Below are 14,809 nucleotides of genomic sequence, written 5' to 3' on the forward strand. Positions count from 1 at the left end.
GAGACCCGGTGCTGAGTGTGATGGTGCTGGACCGGTGGGGGGCGGGTCTGACAGACTGTGGTCTATTTGTCAGGAAGTCACTGTCACTGTTCATAGACATAAACTACACCTTTATTGGTGCTATTTCCAAGCACATTGTGCGCTGTCGGTCCTGCTTGCTACACAAGAACATTCAATATTTAGTATTTACTGCTGTTTACACTTAGCTAGATTAACGTGATGGTCAGTGGCGGTCCTAGCCTGTTTGGCGCCCTGGGCAAACACTCTCTATGGTGCCCCCCCCTCCCCCCCTCCCCCACACACAAACACACACACACATAAAACATATTAAGGATTGTATGTTAACATAAAACTGTTGTCGAAATTCACCAGAGAAACACACACACATGAAGAGAGAGAGAGAGTATGCATTGTATGCAGACGGCTACCAAACAGCCATCGTAATTCGTCACACAATGAGAACAGGACAAATCACAAATTGACAATGACTAATTAATGTTTTAAACTGTATTTGTTAACAATTTGAAAAATAAAATTTGCTGAATGAATGATCAACAGTTGTTGTTGCTGTGCAGCAGTGGGAATACTGACAACTGTCACTGGATCATTTAATGTTGAAGAAATATATTAAACCAGAGGACGACTTTTTTTTTTCTTTAATTCTCCGCTTTTCCAGTCTCTTCAATTTGTCTTTTAGAACACTCTACTCACCATATCAGGAAATGCTAAGATTTGACTAATGACTGCTTGAGAATCACTGGGCATAAAATAGTATTTTTTCCTGCCAAACTGTGTTACATTTTGAATTTTTGTAGATTAATTTAAAGAATTAAGAACAAATGATCTGTTTTGTGACAGGCTATTAATAACAAGCACCTAAAGATAATTTAAAATTAATTATTTGCAACATTGTCTGTTTTTTGTACACACAACATGGTTGATTCTTTTGAGTTAAGCACTTTTTTGTAACGGTGACAGTGTAGAAGTGAAAAAACACTGCCATCATCAGGTCAAACTTGAAATTTCAAAATTACTCTACAAATTTTATCCTGCAAATTGTCACTGAGGTTCTGTAATGACAGGAAAAAATTTTATGGAATGTTTATTTCCTTGAAAGTGGATCAAAGCCAAAGTAAAATGTATTTCTGTAGCTGTTGACCAAAGTGACCTGCTCTCCCTCTTGAGCTACAGCAACTCCTAATGTAACATTAAGTAAGATAAATACCACCTAGAACCTCTTGTACTATACAGTGTTTGTGTAGATAAAGAACTCTATGAATGTTTCTTAATCACTTTAAATAAATAATCATAAACAACCTCCAAAAATTCTGCTTGATCTGCTTGCAAACTGTCAGGGGTTAGTACTTAAAAAATTTATATATGAATGTACTACACAAAGGGAGTTCATTTGGATTTTTATGAACCCCAATTTTACAGGGAGTGCAGAATTATTAGGCAAATGAGTATTTTGTCCACATCATCCTCTTCATGCATGTTGTCTTACTCCAAGCTGTATAGGCTTGAAAGCCTACTACCAATTAAACATATTAGGTGATGTGCATCTCTGTAATGAGAAGGGGTGTGGTCTAATGACATCAACACCCTATATCAGGTGTGCATAATTATTAGGCAACGTCCTTTCCTTTGGCAAAATGGGTCAAAAGAAGGACTTGACAGGCTCAGAAAAGTCAAAAATAGTGGGATATCTTGCAGAGGGATGCAGCAGTCTCAAAATTGCAAAGCTTCTGAAGCGTGATCATCGAACAATCAAGCGTTTCATTCAAAATAGTCAACAGGGTCGCAAGAAGCGTGTGGAAAAACCAAGGCGCAAAATAACTGCCAATGAACTGAGAAAAGTCAAGCATGCAGCTGCCAAGATGCCACTTGCCACCAGTTTGGCCATATTTCAGAGCTGCAACATCACTGGAGTGCCCAAAAGCACAAGGTGTGCTATTGCACACCTTGTGATGTCAGAGACATGGCCAAGGTAAGAAAGGCTGAAAGACGACCACCACTGAACAAGACACACAAGCTGAAACGTCAAGACTGGGCCAAGAAATATCTCGACTGATTTTTCTAAGGTTTTATGGACTGATGAAATGAGAGTGAGTCTTGATGGGCCAGATGGATGGGCCCGTGGCTGGATTGGTAAAGGGCAGAGAGCTCCAGTCCGACTCAGACGCCAGCAAGGTGGAGGTGGAGTACTGGTTTGGGCTGGTATCATCAAAGATGAGCTTGTGGGGCCTTTTCGGGTTGAGGATGGAGTCAAGCTCAACTCCCAGTCCTACTGCCAGTTTCTGGAAGAAACCTTCTTCAAGCAGTGGTACAGGAAGAAGTCTGCATCCTTCAAGAAAAACATGATTTTCATGCAGGACAATGCTCCATCACACGCGTCCAAGTACTCCACAGCGTGGCTGGCAAGAAAGGGTATAAAAGAAGAAAAACTAATGACATGGCCTCCTTGTTCACCTGATCTGAACCCCATTGAGAACCTGTGGTCCATCATCAAATGTGAGATTTACAAGGAGGGAAAACAGTACAACTCTCTGAACAGTGTCTGGGAGGCTGTGGTTGCTGCTGCACGCAATGTTGATGGTGAACAGATCAAAACACTGACAGAATCCATGGATGGCAGGCTTTTGAGTGTCCTTGCAAAGAAAGGTGGCTATATTGGTCGCTGATTTGTTTTTGTTTTGTTTTTGAATGTCAGAAATGTATATTTGTGAATGTGGAGATGTTATATTGGTTTCACTGGTAAAAATAAATAATTGAAATGGGTATATATTTGTTTTTTGTTAAGTTGCCTAATAATTATGCACAGTAATAGTCACCTGCACACACAGATATCCCCCTAAAATAGCTAAAACTAAAAACAAACTAAAAACTACTTCCACAAACATTCAGCTTTGATATTAATGAGTTTTTTGGGTTCATTGAGAACATGGATGTTGTTCAATAATAAAATTATTCCTCAAAAATACAACTTGCCTAATAATTCTGCACTCCCTGTAGACTGGTCAAGTTCTTCTATACCAAACTCGCTCATACATGTCTTTCTAGACCCTTCTTTGTGCGCTGCTGCACAGTCATGTTGGAACAGGAAGGGGTCATCTCCAAACTGTTTCCACAAAATTGGGAGCATGAAACTGTCAAAAATGTCTTGGTATGTCTGCGTGTATTTCAAAACATGTAGCTCTCCGACTTTATATCCTGTACGAGAGTTTGTCTTGTATTATGTTCAAATGTTTAATAAAAACGTGTATCACTCATTGATAAAGAAGAAAACTTTGAAGAAAACTCTGAAATTATCCCGATTAGTGAAGAGTGTGTCGTTTCCGCAGCACTATTCTTTGTTTCTATTTAATGTATTTAAATCTAGTATTGTGTAGATTCACAATGGTCAGAGGGCCCGGTGGCGCCAGTGTCCGGCAGCCTCGCCTCTGTCAGTGCGCCCCAGGGTGGCTGTGGCTACAATGTAGCTTGCCATCACCAGTGTGTGAATGTGTGTGTGAATGGGTGGATGACTGGATATGTAAAGCGCTTTGGGGTCCTTAGGGACTAGTAAAGCGCTGTATAAATACAGGCCATTTACCACTCAATGAGAATGATCATCACGTGTTCTTACATGATATTGTAAGAACTGTATTTAAATAATGTAATGGAGAGCAGAGGATCATCACACTTTTTTCATATAAATGGTAAATGGCCTGTATTTGTATAGTGCTTTACTAGTCCCTAAAGACCCCAAAGCGCTTTACACATCCAGTCATCTACACACACATTCACACACTGGTGATGGCAGCTACATTGCAGCCACAGCCACTCTGGGGCGCACTGACAGAGGCGAGGCTGCCAGACACTGGTGCCACTGGTTTCACCCAAAACCTCTGGTGATAATGACCCACACTTTTTTTCACACCTTGGCTCATGTTATGAAGCACATGATTAATAGTGGTCAGCAATGCACTCAAATACACTAATAGTATTTTAGTGTGATTTAAAATGGGGTAGCACAGTTACCTGCAAGAAGGTCCTGAGTTCAATTCCACTATCAAGCCGGGATCTTTCTGTGTGGAGTTTGCATGTTCTCCCCATGTTTGTGTGGGTTCTCTCCGGCTTCCTCCCACCGTCCAAAGACATGCAGTTAGAGGGGATAGGTCAATTGAAAAATCTAAATTGCCCATAAGTGTGAATCCATGAGTGAATGTGAGTACGGATGGTTGTTTGTCTCTGTGTGGTAGCCCTGCGACAGACTGGCAACCTGTCCAGGGTGTACCCTGCCTCTTGCCCTAAGATAGCTGGGATAGGCTCCAGTGCCCCCCGCAACCCTGAAAAGGATAAGCTGAAGCAAATGGATGAATTTAAAATGGTCTAAAATAATTTTTAGACCATTTCACTCATTGGATTTATTTCATTTTTCTGACAAATAATATTTTGATGAGACAAAATGTTCTGATGAACAGAAAATACTTCTTTCTGTAATATTTATTCTGTATAAACAGATTATACAGGAAACACTTGGGCTGATGGATTGTAGGTTTCCAGGTTTGGCAACTAGATCAAAACGTGGCACAGCTGGCAACCTAACAAACTTTTATCCACACTCCTAAAAGGTTGATTCTGTTCATCTGGCTGAGATTTTCATCAGTAATCTGGGACATTTAAAAGTTGATGTGTACCGTAAACCTACGCATACAGATCAGAATTTAATGTTTGACTCTCTTCATCCACTGAAGCATATACTGGGTGTCACCAGGACGCTGCAACATAGAGTGAACACCATCCCTACAGACACAGTGGCCAGGGAAGCAGAAGAACATCACATCAAGAAGGCCCAGAGTAAATGTGATTCAAGATTCTTTATTTGTCACGTGCATGGCTATACAGGTATAACACACAGTGAAATGTGACCTGATACACTCCTCGACTGTGCAACGAAAAAAAGAGAAAGACAGAACTTTATATACAGTGAATGAGTATATACAAAGAGGACATTATGTGTTGCAAGTGGGTGAGTTATGTACATTATATAAATAGAAATAAAATAAAATAAAACAATATGGAAAATTACATCTTGTGCACATTGTGTGGGAAGGGTGTTAAAATGTCATGTGCTATAGCGAGGCCAGAAGAATCAGGATGATATGAGAATATATGCACTGCACTACACACTGTATATAAATGCCACTTGTTTTGCACATATTCAACTCTGTATATTTTATATATTTTATTATTTTTATTATTTATTTATTTTTACTATTTAATTTGTAAAAATGTGTATACACACACACACACACACACACACACACACACACTCGTAGGAAAATATTTAGTATACACATCCAGAAATGCATACACTATTATATATTGTACATATATTTATTAGTTTCAGGTTGGCCATTCTTGTATTTTGCTCGTTTGTGTTGTTGTGTTTGCACATCTCTGTTGCTTGTGGGGCTCGCACACAAGAATTTCACTCGCATGTGCTGTGCCAGTGTGCCTGCACATGTGATGTGACAATAAAAGTGATTTGATTTGATTTGATTTGAATATGATAATGAGTCCTGTCTCAGTCACTTAAGGATAATAGGGGGGTGGGGGGCACCCGTCCCATCCCAGCAACAGATGGGATGGGTCCTTCAAAATCTCTCACATCTCTCCACAGCACCTGTATAGAAAGTCCTGAGGATCACTGGAGAGACCCTGAACTTCCTCAGTTGTCGTAGGTTGTACAGGCACTGCCTAGCCTTTTTGGTCTGGACCTGAATGTGGGCAGACCATGTCAGGTCTGAGGAGATGTTGACACCGAGATACTTGAAGGACTGCACGCTCTCCACTGGAGCTCCATTAATGATAATGGAGGCTATCCCAGCTGGACATGTGTCAAAGCTGGAAAGGCACCTAAAGAAAACTCCAGCCCATGCAAGAAAGAAGGACAACTGCTGCCTAAGTGAAAACACTCAGTGATGCTTATGTGTCAGGAGTATTGGAACAGCTAAGGCACATTTTCTCTAAACACCGTGTCTCTGTACCTTTCACAAGGATGAGGTCCCCCGGCACAAACAGTCACAGTACTATATTACTCTGTACCTGTAATATAGTGTACGCTGTTAAGTGCCAGGAGGATAGCCATGATATATTCATCACTACACTACAGCATGTGTATGATGTGTATACATTTTTTCAAAACTAAAAGACATTGGTTGTTATAAGCTGCCATTCACACAACAACTGATGTCTCTATGCAGTTGTCTATAGGGTGTGTTATTTAAGCTGCTTTAGCCTGCCCACAGTTGCCGTGCACCTGCATCACACCTAGCAATCCACTTCCACTCCAGGTCCTCGGTTTATACTGTGTCTGATTTAATCATTGTCTTATCTGTGAAGCCTACTCTTTTCTGCACTGGGTCTTGGTGCAGTTTTCCATGTTTCAGATTCTCAATGTATGCAGAAAGGGTGGAGATATGTGCTGATGGTTTTTACATGTATATGGAATTAAATAAATGTGGTCGTCACTGAAATGTATTTTGTGTTAGGTTACAGTTTTAAGGTTTGCCCTATAGAGATGTGCATTCACTAGGATGATTCTGTCTTAAAAAAAGACTGAACCAAAGAAGATTCTGTGCCTGAAGTTAAAAAAAACAGTCACCTCAGTGTCCTATCAGCATCATGTAACTCTCTTGCTGTGACGCTAGCTCTTTTACATTAAGTGTAAACTTGCAGTGTTAGAGACTGATTTATAAATACCTTGGGAACCATGAAGAGGCCGCTGGAAAGGCTGCAACCACCAAGTACCTGCAGAGGGTCAGGCAAGTCCTGAGGAGTCAGCTGAATGGTAAGAACAAGATCCGGGCCATCAACACGTACGCCCTGCCCGTGATCAGGTACCCTGCTGGGGTAATAGGCTGGCCAAAGGAGGAGATAGAAGCCACTGACATAAAGACAAGAAAGCTCCTTACCATGCATGGAGGGTTTCACCCCAAGTCCAGCACCCTGAGGCTGTACGCTAAGCGGAAGGAAGGGGGCCGGGGACTGGTGAGTGTCAGCACCACAGTTCAGGATGAGACAACAAACATCCAAGAATACATTGGGAAGATGGCCCCAACTGACCGAGTGCTCAGTGAATACCTCAGGCAGCAGAAACCCAAGAAAGAGGAGGGAGACGAGGAACCATCATGGAAGGACAGGCCCCTGCACGGTATGTACCACCGGCAGATAGAGGAGGTGGCTGATATCCAGAAATCCTACCAGTGGCTGGACAAAGCTGGACTGAAAGACAGCACAGAGGCACTAATCATGGCAGCACAAGAACAAGCTCTGAGTACAAGATCCATAGAGGCTGGGGTCTATCACACCAAGCAAGACCCCAGGTGCAGGCTGTGTAAAGATGCCCCAGAGACAATCCAGCACATAACAGCAGGGTGCAAGATGCTAGCAGGCAAGGCATACATGGAGGGCGGTGAAAGAGGCGAAGCAGCGCTACGGGAGGAAACTAGAGTCACAACTCCAACAGAGTGACTCTAGGAGCCTGTGGCGGGGACTAAGGACAATAACGGACTATAAAGCACCAACAACCGGTATGACGAACGCGGCCGTGACTCTGGCAGACGAGCTGAACACTTTCTATGCTCGCTTCGAGGCTGCAGCTAAGGTCTCCAACAATGCTAGTGTTAGCGGCGCTAACGGCTGCAGACAGGAAGATACTGCCAGCACCGGAAACGTGCTCGTCATCTCCGAGCATGAAGTAAGGAGAGCCTTCAAGAGAGTGAACACCAGGAAAGCAGCAGGACCAGACGGCATCCCAGGTCGTATCCTAAGAGACTGCGCATACCAGCTAGCTCCTGTGTTCACTGAGATATTCAACATCTCTTTATCTCAGTCGGTGATCCCCACATGCTTCAAAGAGTCCATCATTGTTCCTGTCCCGAAGAAACCCCACCCTGCTTCTCTCAATGACTATCGCCCTGTAGCCCTCACCTCAGTAGTGATGAAGTGCTTTGAACGCCTGGTCAGAGACTTCATCATTTCTTCACTACCAGACACACTGGACCCACTACAGTTCGCTTACCGTCCAAATCGTTCCACAGACGATGCCATCTCTCATCTCCTCCACACATCACTCACTCACTTGGACACTAGAAGGGGGAATTATGTTAAAATGCTCTTCATAGACTACAGCTCTGCATTTAACACCATAATTCCCTCCACACTCACCACCAAGCTGGAGCATCTGGGACTCAGCTCATCTATGTGTCAGTGGATCTCCAACTTCCTAACTGGCAGACCACAGGCAGTAAGGATGGGCGGACATGTCTCAGCCTCCACCACTCTCAGCACTGGAGCCCCCCAGGGGTGTGTTCTGAGCCCCCTGCTGTACTCTCTGTACACATATGACTGCGTGGCCACTACCAGCTCCACCACCATCATCAAGTTTGCTGACGACACCGTCGTGGTGGGCCTGATCTCTGATAACAACGAGACGGCCTACCTGAAGGAGATTAGGAATCTGGAGAACTGGTGCCAGAGGAACAACCTCCTTCTAAACGTCAGTAAGACAAAGGAGCTGATAGTGGACTTCAGCACTAAGCAGGAGAGGAACTACCAGACCCCCGTCATCAACGAGTGCCCAGTGGAGAGAGTGGACAGCTTCAAATACCTCGGAGTTCACATCACGCAGGACCTGTCATGGTCCTGTCACATCAACACCGTGGTGAAAAAGGCCCGACAGCGTCTCTACCACCTCAGACGCTTGAGAGACTTCCAACTGCCCTCCAAGGTGCTCAGGAACTTTTACTCGTGCACCATAGAGAGCATCCTGGCGGGAAACATCTTAACCTGGTTCGGGAACAGCACCATGCAGGACAGACGAGCTCTACAGAGGGTTGTGCGGTCAGCTGAGCGCACCATCCGCTCCGAGCTGCCTGACCTGCACTCAATCTACAGCAGGCGGTGCCGGACCAAGGCCAGGAAGATCGTGAAGGACCTCAGCCATCCCAACAACAGACTGTTCTCTCTGTTGAGGTCAGGAAAGCGATTCCGCTCCCTGAAGACCAACACAGAGAGACTGAGGAGGAGCTTCTTCCCGCAGGCGATACGGTCTCTCAATCACACCACCACACAGTACTGACCCACACATACAGTTCTTACACACACACTGGACTTTCTGGACTTTGGTTTTGCACAACACTGGTCACTATATTCTTCATTTCCAGTTAATACTTGTACAGCTGCTGTTATTGTGTATATATTTATTTATATTTAGATTTCTTCATACATTCTTATATAGTTCTATATTGTGTATTGTGTATTTTGTTGTACAGTTATTTTATTTTCAACTTTAATTTATATATTTATCTTTATCTTATTCTTCCCAGTTAAATTTACCCTTCATTCTAATTTGTGTTGTACAGTTATTTCATTTTTAACCTTAATTTATATTCTATTCCTTCCTAGTTAAATTTACCCTTTTTAATTTTTCATATTTATTTCCTATCTTATTCATAGCCTTTTCCTTTTTTGTTTTCTTTAGGTCACGAGCAGTTGTCCAAGCATTTCACTACATATAGTACTGTGTATGACTGTGTACGTGACAAATAAAATTTGAATTTGAATTTGAATTTGGAACGCCATAACCAAGTGGCCGGCATAGTGTACAGGAACATCTATGCCGAGTATAACCTGGAAGTCCCAAGGTCAAAATGGGAGATGCCCCCAAGGGTGGTGGAGAATGACCGAGCTAAGATCCTGTGGGACTTCCAGATACAGACGGACAAAATGGTGGTGGCTAACCAACCGGACATAGTGGTGGTAGACAAACAGAAGAAGATGGCCGTAGTGATCGATGTAGCGGTTCCGAATGACAGCAATATCAGGAAGAAGGAACACGAGAAGCTGGAGAAATACCAAGGGCTCAGAGAAGAGCTCGAGAGGATGTGGAGGGTGAAGGTAACGGTGGTCCCCGTGGTAATCGGAGCACTAGGTGCGGTGACTCCCAAGCTAGGCGAGTGGCTCCAGCAGATCCCGGGAATAACATCGGAGATCTCTGTCCAGAAGAGCGCAGTCCTGGGAACAGCTAAGATACTGCGCAGGACCCTCAAGCTCCCAGGCCTCTGGTAGAGGACCCGAGCTTGAAGGATAAAACCGCCCGCAGGGGCGTGCTGGGTGTTTTTTATATATATATATATATATATATATATGTATATATATATATATATATATATATATATATATATATATACACATATATATAATTTATGGATTTCATACAATTGCTGTCAAAGTCTTTTTGTCTTTTTAATCCATAAATAGTTGGATTAAATATTGCTGAACACAATCTCTGGCTAGAAAGTCTATCAAAGATGTCAAGGTAACGTTTAAGAAGTATGAAATCCACATGTGGCAGAGAAGACAGACGACCAGTCGCTCTCACATCTTCACCTACAGGCAATTCAAAATCACCAGTTATTCTCACACAGAAGCTGAAGCCAGCCATGAACTATAAATATACAACCTTCTAGTTGTGAGGTGACAGTATTAACCGCTACTACGTTTTCTTTGTAAAATTAAATTTAATTAATTATTTTTCTTTTTACTACAGGACAAATACACTAAAACCTTCTGGTAAAAAAAAGTAAATTTTCATATTAAAATACAAAAACTGCACAAAAATGTATCTTTATTTCTATCAATGTTTTTAAGATTGCTTCAACATGTCTGAGTCACCTTATCTAAGATGATAATCTTTTTTGAGAGGATGCATGGAATTCCGACCATGACTTCTTATCCAGATTATGGTTTTCCAAGTTTTACTGCACGCAGGCTTAGTTTACAGTGAGACTCTACACTGTATCAAACTGTAAAGGCTAGTGCTCGTTCTCATTCCTGGTAGCTCCAGCTAAATGTGTTCTTTTCTCATTTTTTTCATAGCTTTTTGAAACCTGAGATAAAGTTTTAGTCATTATTGACTCTTCCACCCGCCACAGCTGAAGAGGATCTCGGCTTGCCGGCACTTCAGATGTTCTAGTTGTTCCTCCAGTTGGTCAGAGGCATTCACAGTATCCTCAAAGTCCTGCAGCAGGACCCTGTTGCCCAGCAGCCCACGCTGCTCCTTCAACCTCAGGTTTTGTCTGTGCAGGCGACTGTTTTCTTGCTTGACCCTGGTTAGGTGGTCCCTCTTCCCAGCCACCATGGCCTCCACCTCAGTCAGTTGCTCTCTCTTCACCTTGACCTCCATCTGGCACCAGCGCAGCTTCTCCTTTATATGTGACAGGCACTGATACAAGAGAGACAACAAATGCTATTGCTCATAATGAAAGAAATTAGAAGCAATCTGTATCCATGGATTTGTCAGCATACCCCCAAGCTACTGCTGATCTTCTTCTGCAGCTTTACTGATCCCTCGTGCTGCTTTTCGGCTTGTTTTATATATATATATATATATATATATATATATATGTAACCAAAACGGAAGCTAAAAGGGGTCATGCCTCATCTATTATATAGATGACTTATTTTAAATTGGAACCTGGAAGACTTTAATTCTTATTTTCTCCTTAAATATTTAAATTGCCACAGTAGATATAATTGGGTTCTAAACTTATGGACATAAGGTCATTCAAGTAAATTTGAATTTTGCATGGTAATGAAGAAGAAGAAGAGCATCTCTGAATGAACAGCATGTCATAAATTGGAGCAGATGGGATAGAGCAGCACAAGACCGGCTGCTAAGAATGGGAAACTGAGGCTGCAAGTCAAACAGGCTTACAAAAAATTGGACAATAGAAGCTGATGTAATTAGTCTCGATTTCTTCTGCAACACTGAGATAGTAGGGTCTTTCCCCCTCCTAAAGATCGAAATTGAATATAAAACACAGTTTTTAAATAGAAAGTTTCAGCTTTTCGTGTACTCCTGTTCTCGCAGCAGCTCTGCAGCTTGTGATGTTAGAGCGAGACAACAACTGAACGGCCATAGGTGAGGGTAGGGACTTAGATTGACCGGTAAATTGAGAGCTTTGCTTTTACACTCAGCTCTCTCTTCACCACGTACAGGCAGCAAGCTGAGGGGATACTAGGATACCCATTCCAGCCCGCCTCTCACCAGGGGCAACTCCAGACTGAGACAGAGTCCAAGCCCTCTCCAGGAGAATAGTTATCTAGCCGGCACCTCTCAACCTCACACACTAACTCAGGGTCCTCCCCACCAGAGAGGTGATATTCCATGTCCCAGTTGCCAGTCTTGGTAGCCGGGGATTGGTCCGCCAGGGCCTCTGGTCCTGATTGCAGCCCAGCATACAATGCACGGTGCCTCCTGTTGGCCTGCAGGATGATGGACCCGTGTCACTTTTTCGGGCTGTGCCCGGACGGGCCCCATGGACCGACGTCTGGTGGCCAGACGCTCGCCCGCGGGCACCCTCCCCAGGCCTGGCTCAGGGGCGGGGCCCCAGTAACCCTATCCTGGGCAGGGTGAACTGTTCCCTTGGTGTTCTGCTCATAGGGGTCTTCTGAATCGCTCTTTGTCTGGTGCCTCAAAGTTCAGATTTCTAAACTGAAAATTATGCAAACAAAGAATTTTTTCCATGTTAAATTCCCTAATTTCCCTATAAAGTATAACACTTTAGAAAAATTTTAATTCAAAGAAATTTTCCTTGTCTTCCTCAACATTTTGGGGCTACCCTGCCAGATGAGCGGGCTGCATCAACACCCATGTTTGTGAATCAGATAGCTTGTGTAGGATTCTGAAATTGATACCTCAGGTGCAGCTACCTAAAATAGTGTATAAGTCTGAGTCCTGTGACCTTCTCAAGTCAAGGTGATCTCAAGGTCAGAGGTCAAGTTTTCTGAAAGTCTTGGGAATGCGATAATTTGAGAACAAAGAGCTGTGGACTTTGAAATTCATACCATTTGCTTATCTACAAGGAGGATGAGGGGTAGCTCTGGTGATCATCAATATTTTTTTATTTTTATACGTTTTAAACAGTTTGATCTTAATCTTCTTTAATCAGATGGAAATAGTCCCAATAACTGCTGCTGAAGGTTGTACCAAGAGGAATTAAAGCACACTTCATGGAGTCATATTAGCTGACTGATCACCAATTTTTTAGTGTTTTTTTTTTTTGTGGTCCTAATATTTTGTGACATATATTTTTTTTAACTTTTGGGCGAGGGGGGTGTAGAAGTTGTTTTTTGTTAACAGTGTCATGCTTTGAGCTGCATCGCTGGGTTAAACCACAGCTTCATTTCCTGTCAATGTAACCGAATGAAAAGTTCTGTCAGAGGCATTTTCAGCAATTTTTGAAATTTCACACCAATGACACCCTATGTACCTTTAAAAAAAAAAAAGTATCGATCTTGATAAATGTAACAGCACACCACCTAATATTTAGAAGCCCTTGCTTGCGTCTGAAGAGCAGCTGTTGTCTTTATCGTCATCATCATCATCAACTCCTGAGGAATCGTAATGAAAACCGCTCAGTTCCTTTTGCTGTGCATCCTTGGAGCTGCTTTGTTGTCTGCAGTTAACTGCAACAGTAAGATTACCTTAAATGTCATCATTAAAAGAGAGGTTTTGTTTTTTGAGTAAGTGTAATGAAAAGTCTTTTTCTCAGATGCAAATGGTCCCGACAACTGCTGTTTCAAGTTGTACCCGGGAAGAATTCAAGCAAACCTCATCAAGTCGTATCGACTGACTGATCACCGATGCCCAAAGTCTGCCATCATGTAAGTGAAGAAAACTGGGTTTATTTTAATTTATAATGTTCAACACAGTGACTGAAAATTATGCAGTATGATCATTGTAACAGGACGTTTTTTGGATAATTAAAACTTGTCATTTTACACATGATGCTCAGGACATAGTATAAGTTTGATACTTTTTATTTGAACTTGTATTTGTTCTCCTACTATTGTCTTTTAATTTTATCCTGTAAATGTTCAAGAAAAATGCACAAACTTGTTTTTATAATTTGCTCAATTTTACGTGGATGTTTGGCTACTTTGCTTGTAAATTGTTTGAAATACACATTTAAGTGTTTATATTATGACATTTTGTCTACTGGTCATTTAAAAAAAAAAAAAGTACATATTCGGGCATTCGAAACCACTGAACGGCTACCCTGAGGTACCCCTGAGCAAGGTAACGTCTCTTCACACTGCTCCCCAGGCGCCTGATTGGTGGCTGCCCACTGCTTCACTAGAGTGAATGGGTTAAATGCAGAGAGTAATTTCCCTACTGGGATAAATAAAGTATACGTTATTATTATTATTGTTACTTTTACAACATATTTACTGAGAGAATTTTGAAGCTTATTTAAAATTCAGATTTCTGAATTTCCACCTCTTTGTTTCAGCTTCATTACCAAAAAGTCTCGTTCAGTGTGTGTGGATGCGTCTGCCTCCTGAACCCAACACATCATGAAAAGACTGGACCAGAGCTCTTTCTGAACCAGCTGCCTGCTCATCCTTACACATTGTTCTGCTTTGTCAGATAATATCATATAAAAGGCATGCAAACTTTTTATAATGACAGTTCTTTTACATGTGGTCCAAAGTTTATCTTTCAAGCGATTATAAGCCTGAAATAATCCACTGAACAGTCACGCTCTTTGATTGTGTAATGTCTCGTGGATGCTTTGTGCTATATATATTATGCTCCAAAATAAACACCTCACAAATACGACAAAGAGTCTGAAACTTTTTTCTCTTCTTCGTTTCTTTGAAGCATCAAGAGATGTCAAATCGAATTTTCCTTTGATACAGTTTAAAATAAGGCAAAATAACGCATTTTATGTACTGTACTGATGGAATATTTAGC

General features: G+C 42.2%; 1 pseudogene across 1 annotated transcript; it reads left to right on the forward strand.

Moving 5' to 3' along the window:
• Nucleotides 1-12,921: 12,921 nt before the first annotated feature.
• LOC147336274 (eotaxin-like) lies at nucleotides 12,922-14,439 on the forward strand (annotated as a pseudogene). The gene is made up of 3 exons (XR_015128643.1): nucleotides 12,922-13,526; nucleotides 13,605-13,716; nucleotides 14,346-14,439. The product of XR_015128643.1 is annotated as an eotaxin-like (transcript).
• The last annotated feature ends 370 nt before the right edge of the window (nucleotides 14,440-14,809 follow it).

This window comes from Aulonocara sp. 'chitande type north' Nkhata Bay, linkage group LG3 (genome assembly GCF_057382095.1).
Source record: "Aulonocara sp. 'chitande type north' Nkhata Bay isolate Kocher_YH1m ecotype deep benthic linkage group LG3, A_spYH_male_GT1.1, whole genome shotgun sequence".
In the NCBI taxonomy this organism is placed as follows: domain Eukaryota; kingdom Metazoa; phylum Chordata; class Actinopteri; order Cichliformes; family Cichlidae; genus Aulonocara; species Aulonocara sp. 'chitande type north' Nkhata Bay.